We start from the raw sequence: 14,119 nt of genomic DNA, 5'->3' as shown, positions 1-14,119 counted from the left end.
CTCATTTTTGTTTATTTCCTGTTTAAACTTTATGCTGATGAACTTGCTGATTACTAAATACCAGGAAGCTGGGTCCTAGAAAGTTGTAAATGGGCGTGTCCTCATGCTCAATAATCTTTGGTGGAGAGGGGCCAGTTGAGAAGCTAGAGTCCTTTTTTGTGATTTTTGTTTTGGAATGAAATGACTGAATGAATGAACAGACTGAATTATTTCCTCTCTGTTCCTTGAACTTGTAGGAGTAGCAAGCAGATATGTAAAGCTGCCTCTGTGACATAAGCATTCTTGCGTGGCTCACTGTGTCATGACTTGCTATGATCTGAACCAGAGCACTGTGGAATGAGTCAGATTCTTGGGTGTGAATATTGCCATACAGCACTGTGCCTAGTGCAATTATGAAAGTGGCATAAATCGGTTAAATCCTAAAACCCTGCACTGCCACAGTCAGGATACGTATTAGTGATATATAGCGCTTAAAATAACTAATAAATTGAGGAAATTTGTAAGTTATGGGGGGAGCCCTCTGAGCATCCATCTGACCTGGAAATTTCTTGTGGTCCCTGAATCCGAGTTCTCTTCTGAGCCACAGAGGATGGCCTTTCCAGGCAGGCATTGCCATAACAGCCTGCTGTCTTTGCAGAAGGGACAATAGCAATGGTCACCTCCTTAAGCTCAGCATTGCACAGTTAGTTATAGCTCGGTCTCTTCCCACAATTGTGAATCTGGATAGCAACAGGTTTTGATTTTGTTTTATTTTGTTTTGTTTTGTTTTATAGCTCATTTGATGGCCAAGTCTGGCCTGAAGCTATTTATGTGTGGTCTTTGTTCGAGTTAATAGGAGCGTTCACACATTTTGCTATAAAAATATTATTGTGTTGGACCATGAGATGCCACTCCCGGTCCTGCTGGAGCTGTTCTTATATGACATACATGCCATATTACCTTTCTAAAATTAAAAACAAAACCAATTCTATATATTTCTGGCCTCAAAGATTTCAGCAAAGGGACTGAAGACTTGCACCCAACAGGAAGAAGAATGGCCACGATCCTAGAAGCACAGGAACATTTGTATTTCGCATTTGTCCTAATTTCCCATTTCGGGACTTTGAATTTTCTCTCTCTGAGTAAATGAGACCTGCTACCAGGACGTTCCTATTCCGATGACCAGCAGCATGGCATATGTGGATTGTCATGCGGCAGAGTAGAGGCCTGTGAAGGATCTAAAGCCAGGGAACAAAGCAGCAAAGTGTCTGGATAGGAGCTGGACGGTCATGAGTTTAGTCACCCACGGCTTCTAGTGAACTTAATGCTGTGTCAGGAGGGGCGGCTCTTCTCTTTATTTTGATCTCTGCACTCATTATTGTGGTATATGAGAACGTCTATACTTACCCGGACTATTTAATACATTTGGCATAGAGTATTCCATACTCTGCAAGTTCTGTTCTTTTCAGGTAATCCATTATTTTCTTTCTAAAGTTTCATAAAATAAATTCCTGAGATTTTTAAGGTAAGGTTACTTGAGTCAGGTGGACTCAACATTCATTTACGGTTGTGGCCAAAGTATGTGAAGCAGATCAGCAGCGGGCCTGCAGAGCAAAGCTTCTTCCTTCCTGTTGTGTTCTATGTGACATAGAGAAGTGTGAGCAACACGCAGCTTGTGTCCTTAGGGAGATCAGTGTGGATATAAATAACTAGGAAGCCGGTCCAGCTTGCTTCGCATTTAGGGTAAGTGGACTAAAGTGTGAGAGATAAGATTGGAAAGGGAGGTTGGTTGGGTCAGAACTGGGGAGGGCCTCAAATACCACCTGTACATAGATAGACTTTATTTTGTGTATCATTTGTTTGCAAGATTTGCACACAGAAGAATTCTATGAAATGATGTACTCATGCTTCAAGTAACTAAATCCATTACGTTACATTAGGTATCTCTTCTATTAGATGGTAATGCGGACAAGAGGGAGTTGGTGAAAAAGAGAGAAACTTAAAATGGAGGAAAAGTATCTGTTACATCTATTATTTTTTTTCTTCTTGCAGTTTGAGAAAGGATTGCCTCATTTGATTTCCATAGTGGGAGCACGTGGAACCCTCTCAGGGAATGTAGTGGCTGTAAGAGCTCAACCTTGAAAGTCAGCGCCCTGGGCCATGATGAGTCACTGCAGATATTTGCAGGGAGGAGAGATGTGATCACAGAGCTACTCTAAGAGGACTGGTTTGGTTTGAGCGAGGAGCGCCCAGCGGTTGGCAAGCTAGGCAGGTGCTTATTATAGTCATCTAGGCAAGGATCAGTAATTTGTACCAGAGCCTGTCAGGTGGCAGTGGGAAAAGAAAAAAGGGAAATGCTGGAAGCAGAAACTTTAAGAAACATCTTAAATGCAGTTTTCCCACCTCATTCCTCAAGGGCATTTTAAATTGGTAGGAAGGAAGACCCAATTAGGAGGACTTATCTGGTAATAGACTGGGTTTTCTAGGATTTACCTAGGGTTCATGGTCACATTTTGTATACATCTGTAAAAAGCTACCTGCCTGAAACCGTTGCCTAGGCTAGAAGAGTTCTCCTTAAAAGAATCTTTGGATTTCATAAGTGTCCAGAAACGAGAAGAAACATGAGAAGAATTGTTTGGGGCGGGTATCAGCTCTCTGTAACTGTCTCCTGATTTCCTTTGGGCTCCTGGCCTGGGCTGCACTGTTTTGGGGACTAATCTGATGTCCTCATTCACCGTGCCCTGTCTCCTTGGTGTCAGTGACCTTCCTCTCCACACCACCTCGACAGCCCACTCAGTGGCCTAGGACTCTCGCTTCTGAGATGCCTTTCCCTCCATCAGAGCCTCTACCTTTCCTGTCTTCGTTCTCCCACTAAACCTGTTCTTCACACTGTCTGTGTACTTATTCCCTTGATCCCCACCCTGTTTTCTGTGTTTGGCCTTTACTTTCCCCACTCCTTCACTTTTTCCCTGGTGTACCTGGACGGCATAGTCAATAGTTTTGATTATCTGTCACTGGCAGATGACTGTCACTCTGTCAACAGCAGTTTCTTCACGATTGGCCTTCTATAGAAGTACTCCCTTCTCTTTCCATCTCTGAATTGAAACCACAGACTCTTCTAACTCTGAACTCACTCTATAACTGGCCGCTGGCTTCCTTACTCCAGTGTATGATTTTAAGGTTAACAGAAGTTAAGAGATTACTTGGAAATCTTTTTGCTGGTCCAAAGTTGCATCCCTTCCCATTTTCTGTAGCAGCTGTTCTAAACCTTTATTATTTTCTTTAAGGATGCAACTTTTGGCGTGCCTGGGTGGGTCAGTCAGTTAAGGGGCCCACTTCAGCTCAGGTCATGATGTCACTGTTCCTGGGTTTGATCCCTGCCTCAGGCCCCACGTAGGGCTCTGCACTCACAGAGCCTGCTTGGGATTCTCTCTCTCTCTTTCTGTCTCTGTCCTTCCTCCACTTGCACGCATTCTATCTCTCTCTCAAAATAAATAGACTTAAAAAAAAAAGATGCAACTTTCTTCCATCTCATTCTCAGCATTTGAACTTACCCTCATTTTATCTAGAAATAGGTCACTAAGGAGCAATTTTCCCAACTTTATATGCAGCCCCCAGAGTTATTGATACTTCCCCCCCTCAGTGACAGAACTGTGTTATTCCATTCTAAATCCCATGTCCCAGGGCCTCCCAATGACATCTTGCCCGTCTATAAGTTTGATACTGTTGACTATTCCATCATTTGGAATGATTTTGGCCTAAATTACAGAAAACCCAAACACAAGAGGCATAAATTAGAGGCTACATAAAAGAAATCTAGAAGTAGGGCAGTTTCAGATTAGCTTATTGTAATGGTTTGACAGCATCATTAGGATCCCACTTCTTTAGTCTTTCCTCCTTGCCATTCATAGCATGGTAGATGTATTTCCTCTTCAAACTGCCCTGGGCTCCCATTGACCAGGATTGTATCACGTGCCCTTGCCTAAGCCAGTCAATGGAAGGGGAGAGGAATGGGACTCATGAACTGCGAGATCATGATCTGAGCCAAAGTCGGAGGCTTAACTGACTGAGCCACCCAGGCCCCCATCCCATGACTTTATTCTTGCTGGTGGTATAGAACTTGGCTTATTGAATTGCAATTTTGACCTTGTTAAGAGCAGGATATTTGTCTTCTGCATTTTGAGGTCCGTGGAACCCTTTTGTATAAGTTAGCCCATGGTCTGTGATCATTGAAGTTTGTATCTAAAGAATGTAGTGGTTTTGTTTTGTATTTGTAAATTGTGAGAGGAAAAGTTAGCCCTAAATACAGTCTGTATTTAGTGTGTCAGGTTCCTTTGAAAAATCACGACATATTCTAACACACTGAGCTTCAGGAGGAAGGCCTTTTCAAGTTCATCTTTTACTAGAACTGATAGCCTGAGGCCCATTCATTGTAAAGTTGACTGACATTGCATTTTAGAGGAGTGATAAAAAGGATTGTATTGGAGGTATAAAAGTTAACTTTTCAACCAGGAGAAACCTAAGAATGAATTAGGTGGTGATAAAAAAAAAAAAGATTCCCTCCTTGAAAATATATGCATGGGGGGGGGGTGTCTTTCCCTCTGTTTTATTAAAGTAATTCTTATACATTACAAAATAAATATTCAGAAACATAAAATATAATTTTTAGAAGATAATTAAATTTTAGCATTTTGGGATTTCTTTTTCTGGGTACATAGAGACATATAATTATACGAAAACGGGATCCTCTCGTAAAGACTGTTTTATAACTTGTTTTAACCTAATCTGAAATATTTGTCCATGTCAATCAATAAAGCTTTATCATCATTCTTAAAAAAAATTTTTTTAATGTTTATTTTTGAGAGTGACAGAGAAAGCATGAGCAGGGGAAGGGGTAGAGAGAGAGGGAGACATAGAATCTGAAGCAGGCTCCAGGCTCTGAGCTGTCAGCACAGAGCCCGATGCAGGACTTGAACCCACAAACTGTTGAGATCGTGACCTGAGCCGAAGTCAGGCGCTTAACCAACTGAGCCACCCAGGCACCCCATCATCATTCTTTTTAAATTCAGGCAACTTACATTCTAAAACACATAAATGTTAAGCATCACCCATATCACCAGATGGTGTTAACCATCACCCAGATTAAGACATGTTAACACTTAGTTGTACTTCAAAAGGCTCTCTGTTTTAGTTCCTTTGTGGTGATGGAACAATTCTGTAGGTTAGTTGTGATGGGTACATGAATATACACGTGATAAAATTTTATAGAAAACTGTGTACATGCATACAAAATAAGTGCATGTAAAAACTGGTGAAATCAGAGTAGTCTCTAGTCTAGCTAACTGTGTTGTACAAATGTTAATTTCCTGATTTTGACTAGTTATACATAACTAGTCCCATTGATGGGAGCTGGGTGAAGGGTACACTGAACACTGCATTGTTTTGGCAACTTCTTGTGATCCTATAATAATTTTTTTTTTAAGTTAAAGAAATCTTCCTCATTCTTGTTTTACTATTTTAATGGGTGTCTTACAGGTTACTGTATGGATATACAATAGTTTATATAACCAATTCTCCATTCATTTTCTGGAGGTTTTATTCGTACAAATAACTTTGTGATGAGCGAACTTGTACGTATTTTTCGAAAGGGATCTTATCTCAAAAAAGAAAAAGCTACTACTATGTTCTTAAAAATCACTTTTCAATGACTACAATTTTCAAGATCATGCATTACATAAAGTGAGTCAGCCCTGTGCGGTGGGGACTATTAACTCTCTCAGGAAGAAGGCATTTCAGCAAAATTGTAACTTCTGTTTTTTCCATCTGCCCAAAGCCCAAGGATATTGAACTCTGCACCAAGGAATCGAAGATATAAATGAAAGTGCATCCTGTCTAAAACATAGGTCATTACATTGCTTCTCAAGGGTGAAATTTTTCTAGAAGATTCACTCAAAGGTGAGCTGCATGGCAAACTCAGTTTTATAGTCTTTAAAGGATAAAACCATCTGAGTAGTTATACTAAGTTTTTCTGGTGGTGTTCATCCTGATTTTTTAAAAAGTAAGCTCTACCCACCCTATTGTGAGGCTTGAACTCATGACCCCAAGATCAAGAGTGGCATACTGTACCAACTGAGCCAACCAGGCACCTCTGTTCATCCTGATTTTTAATCTGATTTTAAGAAGACCAGCCTGGACACAGGTTTCTGGAAAACATAATGTACTTCTTACTCCTCAGTGCTTAGGGGGAACAAAGATATATTTTTTGGCAAAGTACCTATTAAATGAGGGTTGTTTTCCATTTTGGCTCAGCAGGTACCTTATACTCTAATATTTGCTGTAGGTATTTTTTTCTTGTTGTTGTCTTTTGACAGTTGTTTTCATTTTACTTCTATTACTGGGCAATTTTGTCTTTGATCTCAGGAACTCAGTCATTTGTCATTAAAGCTTCCAACTCAGACACAGGAGAGGAATATAATGAAAAGATTATTGCTTCTCACATGTCCAACAAAGAAGACTTCTACTTGTCCATGAGATCAGTGTTGAGCATGCTGTGGTTATCTGTTAGCATTTGAATAAAAATGTGTTGAGGTCATGGATGTTGGTATTTTATACCAGAGGCAGGCAGAAAAACTCATTGAAGTGGTGAGATTTACCTTTTCACATGTAAAAAACTGCTCTCACATGACCTTTTTCCTCCATCACTTCCAGACTCTTTACTTTTGACTCCAGCTGAGAAAATTGACTTTCTCTCAGAGTCCCATTTTAGAGCAATTACACATATGGCCTGCTTTTTCTCATCCGCTTCATCACATTCTGTCTCTTCCTTCTTTTAAACTTTGCTTTTCTCGTCTTATCCATGCTGCTATTTCTAGATTAAACCACTGTAATGCCAATGCATTTTAGTGTTTATTCTTTTACCCTTTCCATTTGTGCTGTATGTAACTCTTATATGTTATCTTTGCATAGGTATGTTTGACTCTCTTTGACTGAAGTACCAAATTCTGATAGCAAAAGCAGATAGTGATTAATTTTGTGAATTACCCATCTGTGTACTTGTCTAATAGCTAATTATGTAAACATTGACCTCAGATCAGAACTGGAAGCATATGCAAATACTTGCTTCAACTGGAATTTAAGATAGATTAATTATCAAAAAGCCAATTTTCTTTCTTTCTTTTTTCTTTTTTCTTTTTTCTTTTTTTCTTTTTTTTTTTCTTTTTTTTTTTTTTTGCATAGCATGCTTAAACTTTTGCTCAACTGTTAGTTTTCTTTGGGAACAGAAGTATAATCAGAAATATCATTAATGACCTAAGTGTTCTGTATTGGGACATTATTCAAGTTTGGTTTTTAGACTGGCCTATGATTGTTGGTATCTTTATAATATTCTGAGTAGTTTTGTTCTCCTTTACATCTTCTGTTTCTTTTCAACTATTCATAAACATAAGATAAATTTTGAGACTAAATCAGAGAGCCTTTGAGAGAGAAGACATGCTAAAGGCTTTTGTTTGCATGGTTGCTTTTGACCTTTATGAGTCTATTGCTTTTAGAATCTAGGACAGCATTGGGGCACCTGGGTGGCTCAGTTGGTTAAGCATCTGACTTCAGCTTAGGTCATAATCTCGCGGTTTGTGAGTTCAAGCCCTGCGTTGGACTCTGTGCTGATAGCATGGAGCCTGGAGCCTGCTTCGGATTCTGTGTCTCCCTCTCTCTCTGCCCTTCTCATGCTGTCTCTCTCTCTTTCTCTCTCAAAACAAACAAAGCCGTTAAACTCTAGGACGGCATTAATAAATTGTCAAGGTGAATTACCTCACATTTGATTTCCTTTTTGGGATTTTGCAGGTGGTACTAATGATCTTTCCCTCCTTGAACATGTGTAATGAATGTCCTCTTTGTTCTCTGTTGTAACCTTGAGCCATGAACCCCCCTCTCAGCTGGGCCCCAGTTCTGCAGGCATCTGCCTGCTTGGCCTGTTATTACTCCATGAATCATTGCTGGCCTTATTAAACTATTTTGGGCAGCAGCCTTTCCATTCTCCTCCTGTGAACCGTGAAGACTGGAGTGGCTGCAGCAGTGTAGGCCCAGTGTGGAATTTGAATGTGAAGGAAAGACGTTTCACTGGCTTGTGACATAGCATTTTACCCTATAGAACAGTTGGGTGTCTGCCCTCTGAGGCCACCTTGTGTCTTGAAAGGTTTCTTTTGTTTTAAAAAGTCATCCCAGAAAGTTCATTCTTGAATGTATGGCATTTAAAATGCTTGGATATGAGGCAGTTTAGTCTTCTCACTGCCCTGCAATGTTCTCCAGCATATCCATGCTCCTGGTTTGTGTTGGTGGCCATCAAAGACAGCAGAAAACAGTGGATAAGAAGGCGGCCTCCAGTCAGACAGACCTATATCCAAATCCCAAAGATGATGAGCAAATGATATCACTTCTTTCAGGTGAGAACAGGAAATGTGTGGCCAGCCTCACAGGTGGTAAAAGGATTCAGATAAGACATGTAAGAAGTAGGTAATGTGAAAACTTAGCTGCTGGTTAGAACTAATCAGTAGAGAAAGTCCTCTGGCCTTTGTTAAGGAGACGTTACAATTCGTGTAGTCTGTGTTTCATTTTAAAAGTCAATCACTGAGACCCAGAGTTTGTGCTTGCCTGATGACACATAGCTGTACTTAGAGCAAGGATGAGAATCCATATTTTCTAACTCCTAGTTCAATGTCTTTCACATAACTTTCTCATGTGTTGCTAGCTCAGAGCCACATCTGAACTATTCTTAGCCTTGTCAATGGAGGTATTTGTTGTTCATCAGAAAATACTTTTTTCATATGCAGTTTCATACTTCCCTTTGCTTCCTTACCATCTAAAAAAAAAAGATGGAGAATGTATTAGTTTCCTATTGCTGCTGTAACAGAACTAAATTGTTTAGTTTCGTGGCTTCCAACAATACACATTTGTTCCCTTACAGTTCTGGAGGTCAGAAGTCTAAAATCAGTTTGTCAGCAGGGCTGTGTTCTTCTGGAGGCTTTTGTGGAAAATGTACTTCTTTGCTTTCTCCAACTTTTACAGACTACCTGCGTTCTTTGGCTCGTGGCCCCACATCAATCACATCTCATTTTCCATCCTCACATCTCAATACATTGCTGTCTACTAACTGATCTCTTGCCTTTCTCTTGTAAGGACCCTGTGCTTGCATGGGCCCTGTATGGATAATCCTGAATAATCTCCCCGTCTCCAGGGCCTTACTTTAATCACATCTCTAAAGTCCATTTTGACATATAAAGTAACATTCACTGGTACCAGAGATTAGACTGTGGATATATTTGGGGGTTGTTATTCCACTTACCACAGACACTTGCCTTATGAGCCAGAATTCTCAAATTATCTTTTTTTTTCACCCAGATTTCTGAATGTCTCAACATTAAATCATATCAGTTTGTTCACATACATTTTTCTAGCCATTTACTCTCCTTCCTCTGTGCCCCATAATGAATTCCTCCTTTTAGAATAAACCTATTCTAGAAACAGAAGGCACTGACATCACCCACTCAAATGACTATGCATACTTGTTGGCTTACTCTGATGTTGGAGGGGCCATGATTGGGGAATGGATGTCCAGGAGCATCCCCAATACTCACTTTCTACCTCTGAACATATACTTCTTGAGAGAATATTCAATACTTTTTGGAATTAACAAAAAAATCTTCAGTTTATACCATGTATATATTGGGGATTTGGATTAGGAGAGGTTTGCTGCCTTCTTTTTGGATATATAGGCTATGTTTGAATTACTGTCAGCAGAAATCACACTGATGAATTTATTTCATTGGGCCCTTCTTCTAAACCCGGGGTCCTTGAGCCTTTAAGGCTCCACAGAAGGCCTTCATGGTGCTGAATCTCTTGGGGCTATGCAAAGCCATAGGATTGTTTTTCTGGAATGTCTAATTTTCATTAGACTTTTAAAGATCTTAGTGACCCAGGAAAGGTTAATGATCAATTGAATTGATGGCAGGTGGATTATTTTCCTTTTCCCCTTGATAGATAAAAGGCCTTTGGAAGTACACTGCATACACACACACACACACACACACACACACACACATGAGTGAGCAGGGGAGGGGCAGAGAGAGAGGGAGACACAGAATCCGAAGCAGTCTCCAGGCTCTGAGCTGTTAGCACAGAGCCTGATGCAGGGCTTGAACTCACAGACTGCGAGATCATGACCTGAGCTGCAGTCTGACGCTCAACCGACTGAGCCACCCAGGTGCCCTGATACAAATTCTCTTTGATAACTGTGGGACATTATGTAAAAATAATGCATAACTATTTTGAAAGGAATTTGTTGCTTTTGATAAAACTCACTTATGTTCATTTTTATTTAGAGCAAGAATTTAAGACTCATTTGGGCTGACTTAACCATTTTATGGAGAGGGGGGAAAATGAGGTCAGGATGGATGGGTTTTACAGCATTATGCAACTGTTTAGGGACAAAGTTGGTGATAAAATTCAAGACTCCAGAAACTGACCCAGTGATCTTTTATTATACCATATTGCCATGTAAGGTAACATTCAGTTCCAGGACTGAATGCTGAAGGAAACAGGTTTCATACCTTGTAAATCAAACCACAATGAGGTACACCTGTATCCACCAGCATGGCTAAAATGTAAAAGACTGACAATATCAAGTGTTGACTAGGATATAGAGCAACTGGAGAGGTCAGGAGGCATGGCTGGTAGGAGTAGAGAAAGACACAGCTACTTTGGAAGGCAGTTTGGCAGTTTCTAATGTTAAACACACTTTCCCTGTGGCCTAACAGTTCTGCTCCTATTCATTTACCCAAGAGAAAGGCCCATATACGAATATTCAATGCAGCTTTATTATAACAACTAAAAGCTGGAAACAGTTCATATGTTCATCAGCTGGTGAACAGATAACTTGCGGTATATATTTATACAATGGAATACTAGTCCGGCAAAGAAGGGGAAGGGATTGCTGATATACCGTAGCTGGAACCCAAAACCATGTGGAAAAAAGCAGACACAAAAAGCAAATTCTGCATGATTCCATTTATATGAAGCTCTAGAACAGACAAAACTAACTGAAAGTGACAGAAATCCGAGGAGTGAGTGAGTGTGGGAGTTGATTGCACAAGGGCACTTTTTGGCGAGGGAGGTGCTCTGTAGTTGGCATAGGTGTATACCTGTGTCCAAATCATCAAATTATACACTTAACAGGGGTGGATTTTGTTGTATATAAATCATACCTCAATGTAGTTGAATTTTTAAAAAATAAGAAATAGGATCATGAGAAGCCAGGGTGTCAAACAGCAAAGCACACTTGGTATAAAGCATAAAATATTTTGACTATGCCATTGAATTTTCTGTGGTCCCGTTTTCTCTCTCAAAATATCTGTGGTCCTTGTGTGATGGTCCCTGTGGCACTTGTCTGAGAACACAGATGTAACTACAAGCAAGCCTACCATGGTGAAAAAAACTGAACAATCCACCCATGTACATTTCCATGAGCAAGTTTCTTCTGTGCTTGAGGATATTTTGCCAACTTAAGCAGTAATCATGGGAATCATTTAGAGCTTCAGTTATTAATTCTTCTTTAGTTACCAAAATTTTACCAGCATAACTACATATGCAAATAAAATAATACCCGGAGAAATGCCAAGTGCTTTTCTGTTCTCTAGGAGGAAGTTTAGAGGATTTGTAGACTGAGTAGGTTGAATTTATAGCCATATTCTCTGCTAAAAAGTCTAAAAATAGAAATGTTGGCATCACAGTCGATGTTCTGAGTCATATTTTAAATTCTGTAAGCCTGTAGCTTAGCAAAATGCTATTCAGAAAAGTCTCAACTGCATATACAATATATCTTTGTCTTGCCAATTCTCCTGCAAGCTTCTTTCAGAGACTTCTTTCAGCAATATCTGAGACTAGAATTGAAGTCATCGGAGTCCCCTTGAAATGAGTTCTAGACATAAGATGAAAGCCGCATTGCTTCTAGCAGAGTCTGAGATTCCCAAGAGCTTTCCCTTTAGTGTGCTTGACGATTATTAAGTAACTTTTAGAACCCAAGGCACCTTATGGAGAATCTAATTGAATAAAAATGTGATTTTTATTTATTGAAGTTTTCTTTTCCTCAACTGAAACAAAAGAATGCCAACAGGATCCTTTGTTACACTTTTGGTTATGTTACTTTCACAGGGGTGTGTTTATTAGTTCATTCACCAAAAATTGATTGAGTACCTATCATATGACAGGTATTTTTCCTGACAGCAGGATATAAAGAAGAAAAAGAGTAATGTGGGTTCTCCAGGAGCTCACAGTTCAGTAAGGAGGCATGCAAATAAATACTGCATTGTGACAAATGTGATTGCTAGCATAAGTTATGTGCACGGGCTGTCTGGTTGGGGTATGCCAGCCTGGGGATGTTAAGTCCATCTAGTCTAACTTGTCATTTAAAGCCAATGTTTTCTTACTGATTTTCTGTCTGCATGATGTATTCATTGACAGAAGTGGGGCATTAAGACCCCCTGCCATTGTCGTATCGCTACCTATTTCTTCTTTTAGATCTGTTAACCTTTGCTCTATATATCTAGGTGCTCCTATGCTGGGTGCATAATAAATATTTACACACATTACACCTTTTGTTGGATTGACCTCTTTATCATTATATAATGACCTTCCTTGTCTCTAATTATAGTCTTTGCCTGAAAGTCTATTTTGTCTGGTAGAAGTATAGCTATCCAAGTTTTCATTTCTATTTGCATGGAATATCTTTTTCTAATTCCTTCACTTTCAGTCGATGTGTCTTTACTTCTGTCGGTTTTTTTTGTTTGTTTGTTTTTTGTTTTTTTTTCTACCCGTTCAGACACTCCATCTTTGATTGGAGAATTTAGTTCATTTACACCTAAGGTGATTTTTGATAGGTATGTACTTATTGCCATTTTTGTTAATGATTTTCTGGCTCTTTTGTAATTCCCTTGTTCCTCTATTCTTTTCTTGTTCTCTTCCTTTGTGATTTGATGATTTCTGTAGTGGTATGTTTACATTCCTTTGTATCTTTTGTGTATCTGAAAATGTTAGGGAGGGATGGTCAGAAAGCCTCATTTGAGCTGCAACCTGGATGGTGGCTAATCTTTCATACTCACAATGGGGGCAGGGGTGGGTCCTGCAAAGGCTCAGGGACAGTTTGTGCAGAACTGCACGTGGTTTGGTGTCCTTGGAAGGTGAAGTTGGAGGTGGCTAGTTATGGGAATTGAGGCTTGTGGGTAGCACATAAGGCTTGAGACGTCTTTCTGTAAACAGGTAGCCCTCGATCCAGTGTGTTTTAAACGTCTGGAAAACTTGTTTTTAAAATGTTCATACCTAGATCCCGAGACTGTTGAATTAGCATCTTCAGGAAGAGGACTTGAGCATGTTTGGTTTTCTTAAATGTGCACAGATGATTCTGATTTACAGCCAGATTGTCTGTTATTTGTAGGTCATGAGTATCCACTGAAGACGTTTGAACAGGGGCATGACACGTCCTGACATGTTCAAACCAAGTACCGCAGAGCTTTATATGAAGGGTGTCCATCTCGTAAACACTGTTTCCATAGCTGCGAATAGTTACTATCATTTCCCTCAACTCAGAACCCTCAGAGGGTCATTGTTCTAGTCGTAAAGATGTAACAGTTTCCAGTGGCCACTCGTCCCAAATGAGAGGGGTCCACCTAGCAATCTTGTCTGCCTCTTCACCACACGGGTGCAACCCTGAAGGCTGACAAGGTTTTACTCTAGAGCTATTTAAGGATCATTTTAATGTACCAGAGTAAGTTTTATACCTTAAAACTCTGTCTTAAAAGTGTCACTCTGTCTTAAAAGTGATCCACGGAAGCCGAAACAGCTGTTCCACTTAACCTTTCTCGTGTCACAGATGCGGGGAAGATCATGGCCGTGGGCTTGTCCATGTCAAACCAGCCAGCTCTCTGGCCTCTAGCCACACTGAAGCATAAAGGAGAAAACCTTACTTAAACACAGTTAGTAGAACCTGCTCTCTTCCTGCTTTTCTCCTCTTCTGTGCAAACCAGCTATACTGTTTGCCACAAACAGTTGACAGAGAAGGGCAGTGGAACATTCCCATGGGAGTAGGAACTGCTGA

At 40.1% G+C, this 14,119-nt stretch overlaps 1 protein-coding gene across 5 annotated transcripts in view; it reads left to right on the top strand.

Annotated features, from left to right (window-relative positions):
• OSBPL3 (oxysterol binding protein like 3) overlaps positions 1–14,119 on the top strand; it is a 178,578-nt gene that overhangs the window by 41,070 nt on the left and 123,389 nt on the right. Inside the window, exon 2 of one of the 5 annotated variants that reach the window (XM_047831566.1) lies at positions 5,813–5,934. The exons of the other annotated variants lie outside the window; for them this stretch is intronic. The gene's annotated coding sequence lies outside the window, so the exon portion shown is untranslated. The remainder of the gene's footprint in view (positions 1–5,812; positions 5,935–14,119) is intronic. 5 annotated transcript variants of the gene reach the window in all.

The sequence above is a fragment of the Prionailurus viverrinus genome, chromosome A2 (genome assembly GCF_022837055.1).
Source record: "Prionailurus viverrinus isolate Anna chromosome A2, UM_Priviv_1.0, whole genome shotgun sequence".
Classification (NCBI taxonomy): Eukaryota; Metazoa; Chordata; class Mammalia; order Carnivora; family Felidae; genus Prionailurus; species Prionailurus viverrinus.
Note: the sequence above shows the minus strand (reverse complement) of the source record. Positions and strands in the feature narration are given on the sequence as shown.